Source organism: Microcaecilia unicolor, chromosome 14, assembly GCF_901765095.1.
Source record: "Microcaecilia unicolor chromosome 14, aMicUni1.1, whole genome shotgun sequence".
Lineage (NCBI taxonomy): Eukaryota > Metazoa > Chordata > Amphibia > Gymnophiona > Siphonopidae > Microcaecilia > Microcaecilia unicolor.
The window spans coordinates 33,892,003-33,912,564 of record NC_044044.1 but is presented as its reverse complement, the minus strand read 5'-3'; the positions used below and the strand labels follow the sequence as shown (position 1 = coordinate 33,912,564).

Genomic DNA, 20,562 nt, shown 5'->3' with positions numbered 1-20,562 from the left:
ATGTTTCTCATGCATATTCATTGTGATTATCCTTAAAACCTGACTGGATAGGTGTGTCCTGAGGACTGGGTTGAGAACCCCTGATACACATTGATGCATTCTTATACATTACAGAAAACAGTCTTAAAATGAGCAAGTTAATGATCAGGGACAGCCTGCTTCTGTTCTCATCTTGTTCTTGGCAGGGGACCACCCTGTATGGCATGGATGTCCCACCTTGGTCCTCGAGGGCCACAATCCAGTTGGGTTTTGTTTTCAGAATTTCCCCAATGAATATGCATGAGGTCTATGTTGCATATTCATTGCAGAAATCCTGAAAACCTGACCTAGCAAGGTCCGTGGTTGGATACCCCTGCTCTACGGCTTCTCATCTCTAGTCTATATCCTGTTCTAAGGAGCATAACATGTGTCCTCTCACTTTGCTCTCGGGTGCATACTGTGTTTTTCTCAATATAACTGGATTTTAAGGATATTCACAGAAAACATGTAAGACAAGTTGTCTATTTTTTTGGCGCCATTGTATGCAAATGATTTGTACTGGGTGGAGTTTATCTGAGTTCAGTAAAGCTTTTGCTACTGGCCCTCGTCTCATAAATAAATTGAGCAGTCTAGTGGTGGTTTCTAAGATAGCAGGTTTGATTGACAGAAACAGAAAAATAAAGGCAGATAAAGACCATCTGGCCTATCCAGTCTGCCCATCCATGTCATTTACTCTTCCTTTCATTCTTAGAGATCCTATATACTTCTCCCAAGCATTCTTGAATTCAGATACAGTTTTCATCTTCAGCAGGAGGCTGTTTCACAAATCACCACCTTTTCCGTGAAGAAATATTTCCTCAGGTTTCTTTTTTATCATGTACCCCCCTCATTCCACAGCTTCCTTTCAATCGAAAGAGATTTGTCTCCTGTGCATTTATGCCATGTAGGTATTTAAACGTCTCCATCATATTTCATCTCTCCTGCCTTTTTTTTCCAAAGTATACTTATTGAGATATATTTTTGTATTAGTTTTGAAATTTTCCCAAAAGAAAGGCTTAACACCTGATACAGAAAAGACCTTTACATTGATACAATATTACACATCATGCATAACAAAGAATAGAAGAAAGATATTCACAATGTAAGCTTGAGTCCACAATGAAGGATCCAATAATGGAGAAAATCAAAATTGAAAGAGGACAACCTAACAATTGGAACTGGCACCACTCGAGCTTCTAAAAAAAATGTGCTGCAGTTCAACAGACATAAGTATGATACTTCACAATACATTACAAGGAAAGAAGTTGCACCCAAAGGCAAAACTTGCTAGCACACTGGCAAAAAGGATTTGCAACTTCTCTGGATAGATAGGAAAAACCAACACACTTGATCCACAAAATTTAACATCTTTATGACGGAAATACAATCAAAGAATCCAGTTCCTATCAGGTTCTAAGGTGAAAGTGGCAATCAAAGTTGCCTTAGCTGATATCAAAACGGACTATGAGCTTTCTAAGAAACCTATAAGATCTAAACTTATTGCTTCATTCTTTCATCACCTTCTCTACTGCCATCGTCCATGGTAACAGAAAGCTCTTGTAAGGGGAGGCATAGAGTTTTTAGATAGCTGTAGAATTTCTGAAAAGTAATTCTTCACCATATCCATAGATGAAGTTAAAGGAGACTTGGGAAATTTCATAAACCTTACATGTAATCTACTATTAAAATATTCCATAACTTCCATTCTCTGATGGACCCAGTTTTTATCTTTAACTCCTGTTGACAATCTTGAATTTTTGCAAGAGATCTATCTCATACAGGGGCATCATCACCTCCTTTTTCCTGCTGGCCACTCCTCTCCCTATGCACCCAAGCATCTTTGCTTTTGCCATCAACTTTTCTACCTGTTTGGCCACCCTTAAGATCATCACATACGATCACACCCAAGTCCCTCTCCTCTTTCATGCACAAAAGTTCTTCACCCCCTAAACTACTGTTTCCTTGGGTTTTTGCAGTTCAAATGCATGACCCTGTATTTTTTTAACATTAAATCTTAGTTGACAAATTCCAGACCATTGTTTAAGCTTCGCTAGGTTTTTCCTAATGTTATCCACACCAGCAGGAGTGTTTTACCCTATCACTGCTTTTGGTATCATCCGCAAAGAGGCAAACCTTACCACACAGACCTTCAGCTATAGGCTTACAAAAATCATAAAATAAAAAGAACTGAACCTTGTGGCACACCACTAGTAACATCCACTACCCTCTTGTTGCCTTCCATTCAACCAGTCACTAACCCAATCAGTCACTAGGGCCCATACTGAGGGTACTCAGTTTATTAGTTATCTATTTGGAACCTTGTCAAAGGCTTTGCTAAAATCTAAATACAACACATCTAGTGCTCTTTCTCAATCCAACTCTCTGGTTACCCAGTCAAAGAAATTAGATTTGTCTGACAAGACCTGCCTCTAATGAAACCAGGCTGCCTTGGGTCCTGTAATTCATTGGCTTCCTAAAACTTCACTATCCTCAGTTTTAAAGTGTTTCCATTAATTTACTTCCCAGAGAAGTCAGACTTACTAGGTTGTAGTTCCTAACATCTCCTTCGCTTTTGTAGAGAGGGACCATATCTGCCATTCTCCAGTCCTCTTGGACCAATCTCGAGAAGCATTGAAAAGTTCAGCCAGCAGAGCCACCAGAACTTCCCTAAGTTCTTCAGTATCCTTGGATGTATGCCATCCAGCCCCCTTAGAGGGTCTATCTCCAGCACAGCTCAGGTCTGCCTGCACCTGGGCATGTGCTCTACACTAGAACCCTCCTTCCACTGACTGGGTCCCAACTGCCTCTGTGCGAGTCTCCCACTCTCAAGTTATCCCTGGTGCTTTCTAGGTTACTGGGGCCACACTCCCAAGGTGGTCCCAGAGTTCCTAGAAAGCACTCACAGACCCAACACCCAAACCACCAGCATTCTTAGTCCAGACAAGCAGAGTCAATAAACTAAAGAAAAAGTTTGTCAAAAATATTGAACAGTGAAGTATAAAAACAGATGACAAATAACAGGTAAATAGGTAACTGAATAAGGCTCAATTATAAAATTAAACATTTTATCGCTACCTGGATAGTGCCTGGGAAGTACAGGAAATGTAGCTACTCACAGGGTCTCAGTAAAGAGGTCTTTCTCTACTTCCAAACTGAGACTGGGGGAAAAGCCAGCATATCCTGGGCCAATGAGAGCCCAGAACAATTTCTTTTTAAAAGTAGCTGCTTTACAAATATCCATAGGAGCTTCTGCCTGTGATTCTGCCCGAGATGTAGCTATCATAATAGTCTGAGCATTAATGCTTTCCAAGGCAGAGAAGGCATTTCTCAGGGGTATCCTTTGTCAAAGTGGGTGTTTTTGTGTAACAGGTCATACACTAACAGGGCCCACAGTAATCCTACAACTAACTGATAAAACTAGGGAAGACTCCCCCCATGCTCCAACTGTAAAAAAAATGAGTGTAACCCACCAAATGTAAATCATAAGCCACATTGAACCAAAACCTGTTTTGGATAATAGTGGGATACAAGAATGCATACATACATTTATTTATGGGTTGTTTGATTCTTTGTGGTGTGGGGTTGTGTTCATGTTGAATCCTGGGGGAGGCCCCCTTTTTTATTGCAGCTAATTCTTCCCTCTAGTTAACATTCTTATTTTCTTCTTCAACGTAGAGAGCTAGAGATAGATGGGGCAAGCTCTAAGACTTCACTAACAGTCATTTTAATTATTGAGTTTGATATCGGGCAGTAACATTAGAAAAGGAAGCGCTAGAGAAAGGAAGCACTAGAGAAAGTGTCACCTAATTGAAGACAATTGGCTTTGTGTTAGGGAAAGTACATAAACCCAGCCTTGGGACAGATGTATTTTTAAGTGTCCATTGCCTGTACCTTGTCTGGACTGAAAGCAAATCAATCTATGAATGTCATTGGAAAAACATTGCAGATTGTTTTCAACAGTTCAGTAGCAAACAATTTAGCAGTTCCTTATCAGACTGAAGTGCAGGAAGGCAAGAGACAAAAGCAATGCAAGCAGAGACATTTTCTCTCTCTATAGTCCAACAAGCAGTACAATTTGAGAGGATACAGATCTGAAAGCAAAACCACAGCGAAACTGAACTATATAAAAAAAGCCAGAAATCACTTAGTTTTGGAGATCAGTTGCAGTGTGTGTGTGTGTATTCATTTTGTATTTATTAATCACCTTTATGAAGAGGCTCACTCAAGATGGTGGTTACCATTTATGTTAATGCTGTTGTATGTAAATAAACCTTGTATTAACCTACAAGGAATACTATGCATGTACCCTTTGCAGGTATCCTTTGGAGAACAATCAACAATCCCAATCAGTTGTTTGGTGTGCCTCCCTCTGTGCTGGTATGTTAACTGCTTGGTTTCTCAATGTGGAGGAAATACGGGATAGGGATTCCCCTCTGGCAGTGACAGTGGTGGGGGTTTAAAGGTTATGTTTTGATGCCTGTGGACTTGGAAGGTGTGACAAATCTTCCATGCTTCTAGCAAACATATAAATAATGCCTGTATATCACTCCATCGTGTGATCACACCTTGAGTATTGCATTCAGTTCTGGTTGCCATATCTCAGAAAAGATACAATGGAATTAGGAAAGTTTCAAAGAAGTGACCACAATGATATAGGGGATAGAACTCCTCTCATATGGAGAAAAGCTAAAGAGGTTAGGGCTCTTCAGCTTGGAAAGAGATGGATTGGGGGGAGGGCGGAATAAGACTGAGGGTCTACAAAATTCTGAGTGGTGTAGAATGGGTAAAAGTGAATCGTTTTTCACTTTCAAAAAGTACAAAAACCAAGGGACACTCAATGAAATTATATGGAAATACTTTTAAAACAAATAGGAGGAAATATTTTTTTCACTCAAAAAACAGTTAAGCTCTGGAACTTGTTGCTGGAGGATGTGGTAATGGCAGTTATCGTATCTGGGTTTAAAAAAGGTTTGGACAAGTTCATGGAGGAAAAATCTATAGTCTGTTATTGAGATAGATACGGAGAAGCCACTGCTTGCCCTAGTAGCATGGAATGTGGCTACTATTTGGGTTTCTGCCAGGTATTTGTGACCTGGACTGGCCACGTTGGTCTGACCTAGTATGGCTGTTCTTATCAACCTAAGGTTTTGACATAGAAATAGTCACAAACAAGTCCATGGAAGCAAGAACTAGGGCTTTAATCTTTGTTGTCACCATTGTGATTGAAAAAAAAAGGGGGGGGGGTACAGATTGTCAGAGCTAATCAACAGCAGCTCGCTAGGTAGATGCCATCTTGATTTTTTCCTCATTTTGGAAAGGCAAGTAAAATTATATCTAAAATCCAAATCTGAAATTTTCATAGATTCTGGAACCTTGATGCCATCCATAACCATGTCTACTTGCTGTATCATACACTCTTTGTTCTGAAAGCAGGCTTTCTATACATAATGCACAAAATCACATCTGGAGCAGGAGAATGCAAGTCTGACAGTTCACAGAGCAGGTAATAATGGGCTTACAAATATAAGAATAGTCCATTGTCGGTAGAGTAATTAATGATTGGGTTGAAGTCTCATGACTAGCCCTGGTGTTATGTTGCCCTCTTGTGGCTATTGAAAGGAAGAATTTATTTTTAATATCTACTGCCTGAAAACCAGAAAGCTATCAAAGTAGTGTACAATAGGTACCTTTCTGTCCCTCACTTCTATAAGCACCTGCGACACTGATTCGGTAGAACGAGAGGACATGAAATGAGATTGAAGGGGGGCAGACTCAAGAAAAATGTCAGGAAGTATTTTTTTCACGGGGAGAGAGTAGTGGATGCTTGGAATGCCCTCTCGCGGGAGGTGGTGGAAATGAAAACGGTAACGGAATTCAAACATGCGTGGGATAAACATAAAGGAATCCTGTTCAGAAGGAATGGATCCTCAGGAGCTTAGCCCAGATTGGGTGGCAGAGCCGGTGGTGGGAGGCGGGGCTGGTGGTTGGGAGGCGGGGATAGTGCTGAGCAGACTTACACGGTCTGTGCCCTGAAAAGGACAGGTACAAATCAAGGTAAGGTATACACAAAAAGTAGCACGTATGAGTTTATCTTGTTGGGCAGACTGGATGGACCGTGCAGGTCTTTTTCTGCCATCATCTACTATGTTACTATGATTCAAACTGGTATAGGATTTTGTTGAACTTTGCTCACTGAATCTGTAAGTTCCATAAACGGTGCTCACATATGGTGCTTTGGCTATCTTGTTTGTTTATTATTTATTAGGATTTATTGACTGCCTTTTTGAAGGAATAAGTCAAACATCATCAATAGACAATTACAGCAGTAAAAATGTTCAAACTTCAAAGTATGGTATAAATATCCTTTGTGGTGGAGTTTGAAGCCATGGGCACATTCACTTTACTGCCAAGGTGGGTAGGGATATATCACTGGGGAAAGTATGTTTAAAAGTACAGGATGAGGTTAGCAGGGGAAGTGGCTCACCAGAGCAGCAGGAAAATGTATCTTCTTTTTCGTCCATATGAGACCAATCCACAATAAATGGGTTGTATCCATCTACAGGCAGAAGGAGACAGAGAAACAAAGTAGTTCCAAGTAATTGCCTTTGTGGAGTGCCTCAGGGATCAGTGCTGGGGCCAATTCTGTTCCATATATTTGTGGGTGACATTGCCGAAGGGTTAGAAAGTTAAGTTTGCCTTTTTGCAGATGATACCAAGATATGTAACATAGTAGATACCTTGGAGGGAGTGGAAAACATGAAAAAAGATCTGCAGAAGCTAGGAGAATGGTCTAATGTTTGACAATTAAAATTCAATGCAAAGTAATGCACTTAGGGAGTAGAAATGCCCAGGAGACATATGAGTTAGGTGGTGAGATTCTGATATGTACAGGCAGGGAGAGGGATCTTGGGGTGATAGTATCTGAGGATTTGAAGGGGATGAAACAGTGTGACAAGGTGATGGCTGTAGCCAGAAGGATGCTAGGCTGTATCGAGAGAGGTGTAACCAACAGAAGAAAGGAGGTGTTGATGCCCAGTCTTTGGTGAGGCCCCACTTGGAGTGCTGTGTTCAGTTTTGGAGATCGTATCTGGCTAAGGATGTAAAAAGAATTGAGGCGGTGCAAAGAAAAGCTACAAAAATGGTATGGGATTTGTGTTACAAGACGTATGAGGAGAGACTTGCTGAACTGAACATGTATATCCTGGAGGAAAGGAGAAACGGGTGACATGATACAGATGTTCAAATATTTGAAAGGTATTAATTCGCAAACAAACCTTTTCTGGAGATGGGAAGGCGGTAGAACTAGAGGACATGAAATGAGGTTGAAGGGGGGCAGACTCATGAAAAATGTCAGGAAGTATTGATTGAGCTCTATAAAATCCCGAGTGTTGTAGAACAGGTAGAAGTGAATCGATTTTTCACTCTCTTCAAAAAATACAAAGACCAGAGGACACTCAATAAAATTACATGGAAATACTTTTAAAACAAATAGGAGAAAATATTTTTTCACTCCAAGAATAGTTAAGCTTTGGAACTCACTGCCGAAGGATGTGATAACAGTGCATATCTGGGTGTAAAAAATGTTTGGACAAGTTCCTGGAGGAAAAGTCCATAGTCTGCTGTAGAGACAGACATGGGGGAAGCCACTGCTTGCCCTGGGATTGGTAGCATGGAATGTTGCTACTCTTTGGGATTCCGCATGGAATTTGTATCAGGGGTCAAAGGACTCCTATAGGTCAGCAAGATAGTAAGTTGACAGATGTGGAATAAACAATCAGGTTATATTACCCGCTGTTTGAACAGCTCGTTTGTAGAACGCCTTCAGAACCGCGGTTGATACAGCTGAAGGCGTTCTACAAACGAGCTGTTCAAACAGCGGGTAATATAACCTGATTGTTTATTCCACATCTCTGTCAACTTACTATCTTGCTGACCTATAGGAGTCCTTTGACCTCTGATGCAGGCGTTCGTACGCCGAAACACGGACCGTGTCGGGTCTCTATTATAAATAAAGAACTACATTTTTCTCAATCCTGAAGGCCCAGTGTTTGCTTTGTTTGTTCGTTTGGTTGCTTTTGTATGCTGTATTCCCTCTTTTTTGTGACTAGCCACTTCTGCAAGCAGGATACTGGGCTAGGTGGACCATTGGTCTGATCCAGTATGGCTACTTTTATGTTATTAAATGGACTTGGGGAAAATCCACTGTTTCTGGGATAAGCAGTATAAAATGTTTTGTACTTTTTTGGGATCTTGCCAGGTATTTGTGACCTGGATTGGCCACTGTTGGAAACAGGATGCTGAGCTCGATGGACCTTTGGTCTTTCCCAGTATGGCAATACTTATGTCTGAACCCTGCAAATGGCAAGGATGGATCAGGATCAGGTACGTGCATTTTATACCACATTTATTTGATATCTGCTATGAGTACGAGTGCTGTGTATCTCAGTAAGGCAAGAGAAGACATCATAAGGTGGAATTTAGTCCTACCAAACCAATCCAGAAACCCTCCCTGTATGTTTTTAAATTTTCTTTCAGATCTCTCTTTTTTTTTCACTGCTATGAGTATCTCACACAGCACGGAAGGTGATGGATTAAAAACAGAAATGCTAAAGTAAAACTTTGTTCGATATTCATTGAAGAAGGGCTTGTAATGGACTACTGATTGACAGGGCTATGTGTGGTGATGGGATGAATGTCTTATGTGTTGAACTGAGTGGGCGGGCTGGATCTGAAAGAGTTCAGGGAGGTTCTGGTGTGTCCACTAAAGAATGTGTTCGACAGATTTGTGGAGAGGAGTGGTCCACAGGTCTGGAGAAGGGCAGATTTTATCCCTCTTTATGAAAGTGGAAACTATGGCCTGCTTCGTCTTCCCTCTGAAAAAGTAACGGACAGGCTAGTGATGTATCTAGAATTGAGCAGGTTGCAGGACCAGTGGCACATGTCAAACTAATCAGATCAATTTGGTTTGTTTCATTTTGTCATTATTGTTTATAATCTTTGATCTTGTTTGTGCCCCATCTTGAGCAATGAAGATGGTTAGGTGGGTTATAAATATGCAATTAAGTTAAGTGATTAGAAAATTGGTAACTTCAAGCACACACCCATGATGCAAACGTTTTGAAACTGTCCCATATAAGAGTGTCCTTTTGCCCCTCTGAAGCAGCCAGGGGGTGGGCACCAAGCTTAATTCATTTTTGAAAACCATATATACCAGCATACTAACCTCAGCCATTCAAGGCAGTTAACCTTTTGCATAAAAATATAAACTAATCATGTCAACTAACATTATACATTTAAACTACACATAACCCCCAAGCACACTCATTCATATCATGACCCAGGAGACAAAAATTCTCAAGCCCAAGATCATGCATACTTAAATCCAGATACCCCCCATGTAACCTGAATATTACACTATTCTTTTACCCTAAGCTCCGGGGGGGGGGGGGGGGGGGGGGGGGTGTTTTTAACTGCAAGTAAAATTCTCTTCTCTTCTTCCATCAACATGCTAATAAAAAAACCCAAAACAATACTGTCATTATTTTCATAGTCTTACCGACCTTATCCTGTTTGACAATGGCTGTTATGTCAGGGGAAATTTTGTTTGGAGCTTTTTTTGTCAGAGCTATTTTGTTGGGGCTATTTTGACCGGGTACCACCTTCGATAGATGTGAATGAGCCGTTCTGTAGCTGATCTGTCCATGTGAAAAAGACAGAAGGGACTTAATGTTAGCTAGGAGAAGCTGTCCAAGTAAAACATAAAGTCTGCTCAGAAATGTAATACCTGAGGCAATCTTCCAGCTGTCTCTTTCTTTGTATCTATGCAGCTCTGTTTTCTTGTCCCTTTCTCATTCTCTTTACCTGTCTTTTTTTGGCCTGATCTCTCGTCTTCCTAACACTCCCTGTTTCTTTCTTTCTTTGTTTTCATCTTTCTTCCCTTCTCTCTTTTTTCCCTTTGTCTCATTTTTTTTCCCTGATACCCTTTTTTCATCATTCTCTATTCCAGACTGCATCTCTATCCTCTTGTAGCAGTCATTGGCTGTCAGTAAGATTGATATGCCTTGCTTTCTTGTAGTATTAGATACCCGGTAACTCTTAAGAGAAAGTCTCTTGCACAAGCCGGGCTGGTGCAGCTCCAAGAGCAGGGTCACCAATAGCCAATATGAAAAAAACAAAACAGAAGGGATTTTATTTATTTATTTGTAGCATTTGTATCCCACATTTTCCCACCAATTTTCAGGCTCAATGTGGCTTACATTTGCCGTAATGGTGGTTGCCATTTCCGGTTAACATGATTACAGATGGTATTGCGTTAATGTGCATACATTCATGGTAACATACATGGAACATAATATATATGGAACAGATCATGGTGTGTGTATATGTATATATATATATATATATATATCATATCAATATATATAAAAGGCGAGTGTCGTACTCACTCACAAATGCGCAGTAGAGACCTTCTCTGCCCCGCCCCAATTGACGGGGGCGGAACAGAGAGGGTCTGTACTGCGCATTTGCGAGGGAGAGACACCGCCGTCGCTAACGCTCCCCTCACCCGGAGTCGCCACCGCCACCCACCTTCCACCCGTCGGGCCCTCACTCCGCTCCTGAAACAGCGAGGGTCCGGGAATGCAGCACTGAGCTCTGCTGAGCTGCCGTCGGCCTTCCTTCTTCTCTGTGTCCCGCCCTCGACGACGTTACATCACACGAGGGCGGAACACAGGCAGAGAAGAAGAAGGAAGGCCAACGTCGGCTGCTCAGCAGAGCTCAGTGCTGCGTTCTCGGACCTTCGCTGTTTCAATAGTGGAGGGGCCCGGCCGGGTGGAAGGTGGGTGGCGATGGCGACGGCTCCAGGGGGGGGGAGAATTCAGAGGGGGAGGGGCAGCGGCGAACACGGCGGCGCGGGGGGGCCTTTCAACCTCCCCTTCCTATAATAGCCCGTTTTTACAGGCTCAAAGGCTAGTATATATATATACCATGTGCGTACATACATGGTAAAGAAGAATGCATTAAGGTATTGCAAGAAGGTTCCTGAGTAATAAATTGGGTTGTAACATACATTAGGTCATCGGCTATAGAGAGACCCTATTCGACATAAGGTTTAAAGTGATAGTGCTTGATCATTAAAAACAAAGAGGTTAAGCAGTCAGGCAATAAAAGTTTGGTTTTGTATAGATCGTATATATTGGTATTGCTGAGTATTTAAGATGGATGTTGATGGTATGCCTTCTTGAAAAGATCTGTTTTCAGTAGCCTTCGGAAGATGGTTAGGTCTTGCGTTGTTTTTATGGCCTTCGGTAGTGCATTCCATAGCTGCGTGCAGATGTACGAGAAACTGGTCGCGTATGTGGATTTATATTTTGGCCCTTTACAGTTAGGATAGTGGAGATTGAGGAATGTGCGTGATGATCTTTTTGCGTTCCTAATAGGCAAGTCTATAAGGTCTGACATGTAGGTCGGGGCTTCCCCGTAGATGATTTTGTGGACCAGGGTGCAGACTTTGAATGTAATTCGTTCTTTTAGTAGAAGCCAGTGTAGTTTTTCTCTTAGAGGTCTGGCGCTTTCATATTTCGCTTTCCCAAATATAAGTCTGGCTGCTGTATTTTGAGCGGTTGGCTCTATTGATAAGCTGGGTTTAATGATGCACACAAGAGGGTGATGTTAGTCAGTGCTGGGAAGGAATTGCTGTCCCTCAGCTTAAACTTATTGGAAAGTGTTGGGCACGTGCAGCAGATCTCCTTAGTCTTGTGTGTTTTGCTCTCTCTGAAAATGTGTGGTTTTTTTAAAGGAAAAATTTAGGTGACTATATTCAGTTTACAGCAGGTTGTAAACATTGATAGCAATGGGTTAAATTAGACCCAGATTATCAGTGTTGGGCCTAATCCAGATATCTGGTACTTTGGCAGCAACCAGAAATTATTTGGGTCTGGCCAGTTATTCAGTGCTGGTGTTGGGATAATTGGGTGGCTGTAGTTAGGACTTGCTTTTCAGCATCGAATATCAAGTAACTTCCCAAGTAACTTCCAGGTCTGCAACAGCAGTAACTGAATAATGCTGGGCTGCTGAGAGCTGATATTTACTAGCCCTAGTGTTTTTGGAAAGAGTAAACAAGAGATTAATTTTTACCCATTCCACCCCACTTTTCTAATTCCACTATATCTTTTTTGAGATGCGGTGACCAGAATTGCACCATAGAGCAATAGTAACCTGTATAATTATTTGGAAGCCCAGGCCTGAGACTTAGGTTAAGGCTCTAAAAATGACAAGAAAAGTACAGGCCTTTAGCCGAAATTTCATAGTAGATGATGGCAGAGAAAGACCTATACAGTCCATCTAGTCTGCTCATCAAGATAAACTCATATGTGCTACTTTATGTGTATACCTGACCTTGATTTGTATCTGCCATTTTCAGGGCACAGACCGTAGAAGTCTGCCCAGCACTATCCCCGCCTCCCATCACCGGCTCTGCCACCCTATCTCCGCTAAGCTTCTGAGGATCCATTCCTTCAGGCATTATAACGTCCTCATTTTTGTTTTCTATTCTTTTCCTAATAATACCAAACTCAGAAGGTTTCAACATATCATCAACAATGACGCCTAGATCCCTTTACTGGTCAGTGACTCCTAATGTGGAACCTTGCATCACATAACTATGGTTCAGGTTTCTCTTTCCCACATGCATCACTTTGCATTTGCTCACATTAAACGTCATTTGCCATGAAAAAAGGGGGTGGGGTAGGAGTTTCTGGGCATAGTAAGAGTGGCTGTATACTAAATGGTGATGACTAACCAGCTTATTTTCGAAAGAGAAGGCCAGCCATCTTCCGAAACAAATCGGGAGATGGCCGGCCATCTCTCAAGGCCGGCGAAATCGGCATAATCGAAAGCCGATTTTGGCCGGTCTCAACTGCAGTCCGTCGCGGAGCCGGCCAAACTTCAAGGGGGCGTGTCGGAAGGGTAGCGAAGGCGGGGCAGGGGCATGCCGGGGCGTGCTTAAGAGATGGGCGCCCTCTGCCGATAATGGAAAAAAGAAGGGCATCCCTGGCGAGAATTTGGTCCACTTTATTTGGTCCCTTTTTTTTCAGGTCCAAGTCCCAAAAAAGTGCCTGAACTGACCAGATGACCACCGGAGGGAATTGGGGATCACCTCCCCTGACTCCCCCAGTGGTCACTAACCCCCTCCCACCCTCAAAAAAACAACTTTAAAAACTTTTTTTGCCAGCCTCTATGCCAGCCTCAACTGTCATACTCAGGTCCATCGCAGCAGTATGCAGGTTCCTGGAGCAGTTTTAGTGTGTGCAGTGGACTTCAGGCAGGCGGACCCAGGCCCACCCCCCCCCTACCTGTTACACTTGTGGTGGAAAATGGGAGCCCTTCAAAACCCACTGTACCCACATGTAGGTGCCCCCTTTCACCCATAAGGGCTATGGTAATGGTGTAGAGTTGTGGGGAGTGGGTTTTGGGGGGCTCAGCACCCAAGGTAAGGGAGCTATGCACCTGGGAGCTATTTTTAAAAAAAATTTTATAAGTGCCCTCTAGGGTGCCCGGTTGGTGTCCTGGCATGTCAGGGGGACCAGTGCACTAGAAATGCTAGCCCCTCCCACGACCAAATGCCTTGGATTTGGCCGGGTTTCAGATGGCCGACCTCGTTTTCCATTATCGGCGAAAACCGATGCCAGCCATCTCAAACCCAGCCATCTCTGACATTTGGCCTGCCCCAACCGTATTATCAAAATGAAAGATGGACACCCATCTCGTTCGATAATACGGTCAGCCCCGCCCTTAGAGATGGGCATCCTCGGTCGAAAATGCCCCTCTAAAATGTGTCCAGAAAATTCAGCAGAAAGTTAGCAAAGCACATTGCTGTGAATTGGCAGTCATGGGATAGATTGGAAGGAGAGACATTTAGAGAACAAAAATCAGGTGAAAAGTCCATAGATCAGGTCTTGCACAATCCTGAATAACACCTTGTGCAAAAGGGTTTGAATTTCTTGCAACATATGAAAGGATGGTAAATCCACAAAGAGCTTCTGTATAGAAAAGGTCTATTGGACTGCTCCCCCCCCCCCCCCCCCCCCACAGCACTATGTTCTAAAGATAAGATTAAATCCACATCTTCAATCAATGCACTGTTTTGTTGTGTAATGCTATGTGGAAACTTCATACCCTTACCTGTTTCCGAAACTCCAGTTGGGGCATAGCTGGGTCAAATTATGCAAATATCCTTAAGCTTCTGCTTCATTGTTTAAATCTGTCCTGTAAGAGAAAAACTACAGAAATGATGGAAACTAGAAGTGGAGGGGTTGATGAGTTAAAAACAAACTTGGAAATTGTTAGTAGTGAGTTTTTCCACAAGAGAAAGAGATTTAGTGAAATGCTGATACCAGGCTCAAATCTGATCCCACTTCTCCCACCCTAATGAACATTGTCAGGCATGTTATAAATAGTGGGCAAGCAGGGCCAGCTCCCTGGGTAACAATCCCAGAAGGGCGGAGGGGATTTTGAATGAGTCTTGAGTCTCTAAAGGTGTCACTTTGTGCAGTGACTGTCCTACTTACCAGTGTGACCAGGCTTAACTCAGATCTCTCTGCTTCCACAACTGAGTATTGAACCCTACTGCTGCTCCCAGGCTGAAATCTAGGGAGAGGCAAAATTAGTCGAAAAAGTAAGTAATTCATGCTGTTGTGCATCTCATCTCAAATCCGGGCTAAAGGCCTACCTGTTTGATGCTGCTTTTGACTCCTAACTTGTCACTTGCTCGTAACCTTTATCTTGTCTTCCTCTCTTCAATAGTCCCTTTCCCTATGTGTCCTTCTGTCTGTCCTACCCTTATCCTTATTGGTCCTGTCTGTCTATCCTGATTTAGATTGTAAGCTCTTTTGAGCAGGGACTGCCTTTTCTTCATGTTCAATTGTAAAGCGCTACGTACGACTGGTAGCGCTATAGAAATGATTTATAGTAATAGTAGTAATTAGTGAGAACTCATTTAGAGATTTGTGTCCCATTATGACGACAGTACCTCTAGAAGGACTTGGGTTGGAGGCGATCCAAAGAGGTGCTTCTAAAACGATACAGTCTATACCAAAAGGTCTACACGTGAAACTTGGGGACCTAAGTATGTATATCCAGTGCTGTTTGAAGAAGTGGGCAAGACCATTGGAACATCAGGCTAGGGCTGAGAGCATCCATCACTTCTGTCCTTGCTATCGCTAAATCAGCGGTGTAAGTAAGACCTGTATGACCTTATTTTTGGAAGGGGGACCAGCTCCAAGAGTTGTCCAAGTCATTGCAGGGGGCCCTACCTCAAGGAGCTACTCCTACCAGACAACCATGATATTGGAGGCTGACACCCGCTGACTGGGGCACCATTTAGTCCAGTGATGGTCCCATGTCTGTCCTATAAGAGAGGTGGGGCAGTGGAAATATGACACATTCAAATACCTGAGAAGTATTAACTCACATGAAGGAAGCCAGTTTCAAGACGCAATGTTCCAGGACAGGGGAACATAATTGTGACGTTTTTAGGGGTAGACTCAGGAGCAACATCAGAATATTTTTTCATGGAAAGGGTACAGGTTGGCTAGAATAACCTCCCTAAGTGTGTGGTTGAGTCTAAAACGGTAATGGACTTCAGGAAGAATAGGGGATTAGCAGAAAAGATCCTTTGATGCCAAACGTGACGAGCAAGTGGGAATTAATTAGCAGCCAGGACTGTCTGGCAGGGTGCAATTATATTAACTGAAATTCAAACGAATACACAGGTTCTAGTCATTTGTTATGTGTGATTGTGTTGATATGAATTTTTTTTTATTCTATTTGTTAACTGCTCTGTACCATAATTGATTGAAAGGGCGCAGGGTGTGGTACGAGTATGCATCCAGATCAATCTGGGAAGCTCTGAGTATAGCAGTACCTAAAATCAAAGCAGATACACAGACCAGGGTTTGTCTGGCAGACTAAATGCTCCTTGTGTTGACTGAATCAGTGCGGTGGGTTGGTGTTGGAAAGTTGCCTTCCGGAAATGCCACAAGGGCCAAGGAGACCCAATGTTTAGAGTGCAAAGAAAGAAGAAAGGGGAGCTAACCTGTATAACAAGCAATATCTTAGAAGTAGCCCAACACTATGTGGATGGAAGGGTTGGTCTTTTTCTGCTTTCATCTACTCTGTTACAGTATTCCCACTGTTTTCACTACTGTGTCCATTGATCCAAATCCTCCCCTGTGTGATTAGTAAATTGTGTAGCCTGTTGCATTCTAATTAAACTGCCATTGAGCTCAAGGAGTAGCCCAGGATCTCGCAACTACCACCGTAGAAGTAGCTAAGTGAAGTTTCCAAATTGTGGGATCTTTGCCATCTTTCTGTTAGGCAGTCTTTGTCCTTCTCTTTCACAATACTTGTACGTGAAGGAAAGATCTATGGTGTAAACTTGTTCACCCCCTGTTCCTCAAAGTTTCCTACAGATACTGTGAGTGACCTGTAGTCGCTGTTTAAGAAACTGATCATTTTATGCTAGTGATTAACCTGTCTCATACACAAATGCCTGCCAGATGGATGTGCAGAGCATGGGATGAGTTCTATAAACCTGTCTTGTTAGCAGGAGATGCACGGCATGATTTCTGAGTGGGAAGTCTCCCTTTGTACAAATGAGCAAAAATGTATTGGGTCATACAGGGCAAACCTGAGGGAGGAAAAAGGCTGAGGAATTGATTACCAATCTGCGGTAATACCATGCACTACTGCAGCCATGTGTACCTTGTGTTCAACCACAGTAGCATGGGGAAAACAGTGTCCCCAGGCCCTCTTCCAATAGCAAAGTGAAATGTCCTGTTGGTGCATCGGCTCTTTCTACCTTCTTCCCCATTTTGGAAAATGGTAGCTCTGGATTTGGGGTGAAAGGTGGGGATTATTCATTCATTTTCACATTTTGCCCTAGACTTGGAAAGGGAAGGGGGGATGGGATTTTCTATACTGCGGTTTACATATTATATGGAGGTACTTATTTTGTACCTGGGGCAATAGAGGGTTAAATGATGTGCCCATCGCAGCTGCACTGGGAATCAAACTTGGTTTCCCTGGTTCTCTGCCCACTGCACTAACCGTTAGGTGGCTGTGATGATTCCACTCCACTCCAGTTAGGTGTAGCGAGTGACGGAGGGGGTAGACTGCATAAATTTCAAGCTCCTTGGAAAGGGGAGATGGGGGGAGAGAGGCCACTGTGCCCCTGGATCTGTAGGTTTGTATTGAGTTAGGTTGAGGGGGAGAAGGGGAAAGGACTTCTAGTTTTATTTATTGCATTTGTATCCCACATTATCCTACCTATTTGTATGCTCAATGTGGCTTACATAGTACCGGAGAGGCGTTTGCAGACTCCGGTGAGAACAAATACAAAGTGATGTTGTGGTAAGATAAAGTTCACGTGGCATAGTCCCATTAGGGAATCGTAAAGCAGAAGAGTTGTGTCATGTCCAATTACGTTCTTCAGTTTTGTTGTGTATGGCTGCAAAATGTCCAAGTGTTAGGAAAGCCCTAAGCTTGCCTTATTCCTGCCTTTGAAAAGCCCCAGACCAGGTCCCTTGTGATTTGGATGCACTGCAGACGAAATATGTAGATAAACATCTGTAAAATAGGTTTTGAAAATACCGATTTGGATGTTTTATGACACTTTTTGGGTGTTTTTCTCTTTCGAAAATGAGCCCCATAGATTGCAATATGATGTGAAACTTTACAATTAGCCATATGGGCTATGGAAGAAATGTTTGGATATTTGGTGCCTCGAGCCTGACGCAGGTTATGAAGCACGGATTCGTGTCGGGAGAGATGGCCTATCTTACCAGCTTTTTAAGATACGTTTTGGATAAAATTTGCTATGAATGAAATTGACACGGGGAAGTTTACAACACTTATTATACTAACTGTGGGATCTATGAATAAATAGCCCTGGTGGAATGAGAAATTTGAATCAACCACGAGCTGTCTGAGAATCCATCACAGTTTAATTTGTATATAAGAATGAAGGTGTGGTGGGGTTCTTGTAAATTTAAGCTGTAGACGTCGGTTGACATACAAGGTTTTTCATGACATGATGTTTTTACAAGACAGGGTACCTGAGGTAAAAACTGCCACAAGGAGACTCGATAGTGCCTTTTAGAATTAAGTATATAATAAGTTAAATAATATTTGTTTCTGACTTAGGGGTGTTTTTATTAAGATGTGCTAAGAAATGGACTTAGTACATGTTAACAAGGGACACCCCTGCGTGCTAAACCCATTTCTATTCTGTATCTAAAAATAGGGTGATTTATTTTCTGTTTTATTTTTGCAGGTCTTATGCTAATTTTTCCATTAGCACGCCGGACCTGCAAAAATATTAAAGCGTGTGTTTAAGTCTGCATTATCCAGTTAGTTCATGCTAATGTGGACACGCAAGTTGGATAATGCTTCCACGCCTACACCCCACCCCCCAAATTACAAAAATATACAGCACACAATTAGTCCATGCCGATCAGCAAATTACCACAAAATGCTTTAGTGTGTTTTGCGTGAGCTTTTTCTCGCACACTAAGTTCACGTTAGGGCTTAGCGTACAAGGAGCCCTTAGTGAATAAGTTTGTCGGTCAGCTGATCTGCAGAATTCAAACAGCACAGGAAGAGGAATCTGAGGACTGGCCGCATGAAAGAGCTTTTCTCTCTTTGGACGCAGGAGTTGGAGGAACACAGTTTCCAGCGCCTTCCATGAGAATTTACTTCAGTCAGAATAGGAGGCAATGAGGGAAGGCAAAAGTCTGGCAAATTTATGGAGTCCTTTCTATCTGTGATGGGTGGGAGGCACTGCTTATTTTCGCTTTCACTATTTTTCTGGAATTTTGGCCCTTTTGCATTTTTATTGATTTTGTATATTTTATTTTTCTTATTGATTAATTGTATACCACCTTGATGTTAATTGGGAAGGTAGGAACAATTGTACTCTGTAATTAGTCTTGCACAACAGGGCATAATATCTTGAGCCCTCCCTTTCAGAAGAAAGAAGCAAGGGCTGAGGTGAGATTGTTGGGTGACATTTCAAATGGGACAGGCACCCTCCCTCCCTTACTTCCTCCTGCAGCTGTCACTGGGCCACTTACATCAGATATGCATTTGTTTCTCAACTTGCTTTACATGTTATACCCCCTATTCAACACAGCTCAAAATGCTGCAATTCACAAGCCAATACAGAGACAAATACTTCCAGGCTCATCCAGTATCTGTCCTATTTACTTTCTTGATCTTTAATTTCAGGCTTCACCCCTCACTGCCCCACCAGTGACGATCCTCTATCCCTTTCCCAGGCTTTATTTCTCGTCCCCCCCCCCCCCCCCCTGAGGATCTTGTGGGTTTTTTTTCCTGTCTCCCTCAGGGATCCGTCCTGGGACCTCTACTCTTCTCCATCTATACTTCTTCCCTTGGTACTCTGATCTCATCCCATGGTTTTCAGTATCATCTTTAAGCCGATGACTCTCAGATCTACCTCTCCACACCAGAAATCTCAGCAAGCGTCCAGGCCAAAGTTTCAGCCTGCCTGTCCGACATTGCTGCCTGGATGTCTCACCGCCATCTGAAGCTAAACATGACCAAGACTGAGCTTCTTATCTTTCCACCTAAACCGACCTCTACTCTCCCCCCATTCTCTATTTCTGTGGATAATACGCTCATCCTTCCCGTCTCATCAGCACGTAACCTTGGGGTCATCTTCGACTCCTCCCTCTCCTTCTCTGCACATATTCAACAGACTGCTAAAACCTGTCATTTCTTCCTCTATAACATCACCAAAATTCGCCCTTTCCTTTCCGAGTACGCAACTAGAACCCTCATCCACACTCTTATCACCTCCCGCTTAGACGACTGCAACTTGCTTCTCACAGGTCTTCCACTGAGCCATCTCTCTCCTCTTCAATCTGTTCAAAATTTGGCTGCACGCCTAATATTCCGCCAAAGTCGTTATGCTCATATTAGCCCTCTCCTCAAGTCACTTCATTGGCTCCCTATCCGTTTCCGCATACAGTTCAAACTCCTCTTACTGACTTACAAATGCATTCACTCTGCAGCTCCTCAGTACCTCTCCACTCTCATCTCTCCCTACACTCCTCCCCGGGAACTCCGCTCGCTGGGAAAATCTCTCTTGTCTGTACCCTTCTCCTCCACCGCTAACTCTAGACTCCGTTCCTTCTATCTTGCCGCACCGTATGCCTGGAATAGACTTCCTGAGCCGGTATGTCAAGCCTCATCTCTGGCCATCTTCAAATATAAGCTAAAAACCCACCTTTTCGATACTGCTTTTAACTCCTAACCCCTACTCACCTTTTCAAAACCCTCACCTGAACCCTTATCCCTTACTTGTCCTGTCTGTCCTAATTAGATTGTAAGCTCTATCAAGCAGAGACTGTCTCTCTATGTTCTAGTGTAAAGCGCTGCGCATGTCCGGTAGTGCTATAGAAATGATAAGTAGTAGTAGTCTCCCCCCTCCCCCGATATTTCTTCACATCACCCTTCCTTACTACT

General features: G+C 42.8%; 1 protein-coding gene across 1 annotated transcript in view; it reads right to left on the bottom strand.

Annotated features, from left to right (window-relative positions):
* The window catches only part of FOXJ2 (forkhead box J2), a 584,760-nt gene that overhangs the window by 226,489 nt on the left and 337,709 nt on the right, over positions 1 to 20,562 (bottom strand). The gene's annotated exons all lie outside the window — the stretch shown is intronic.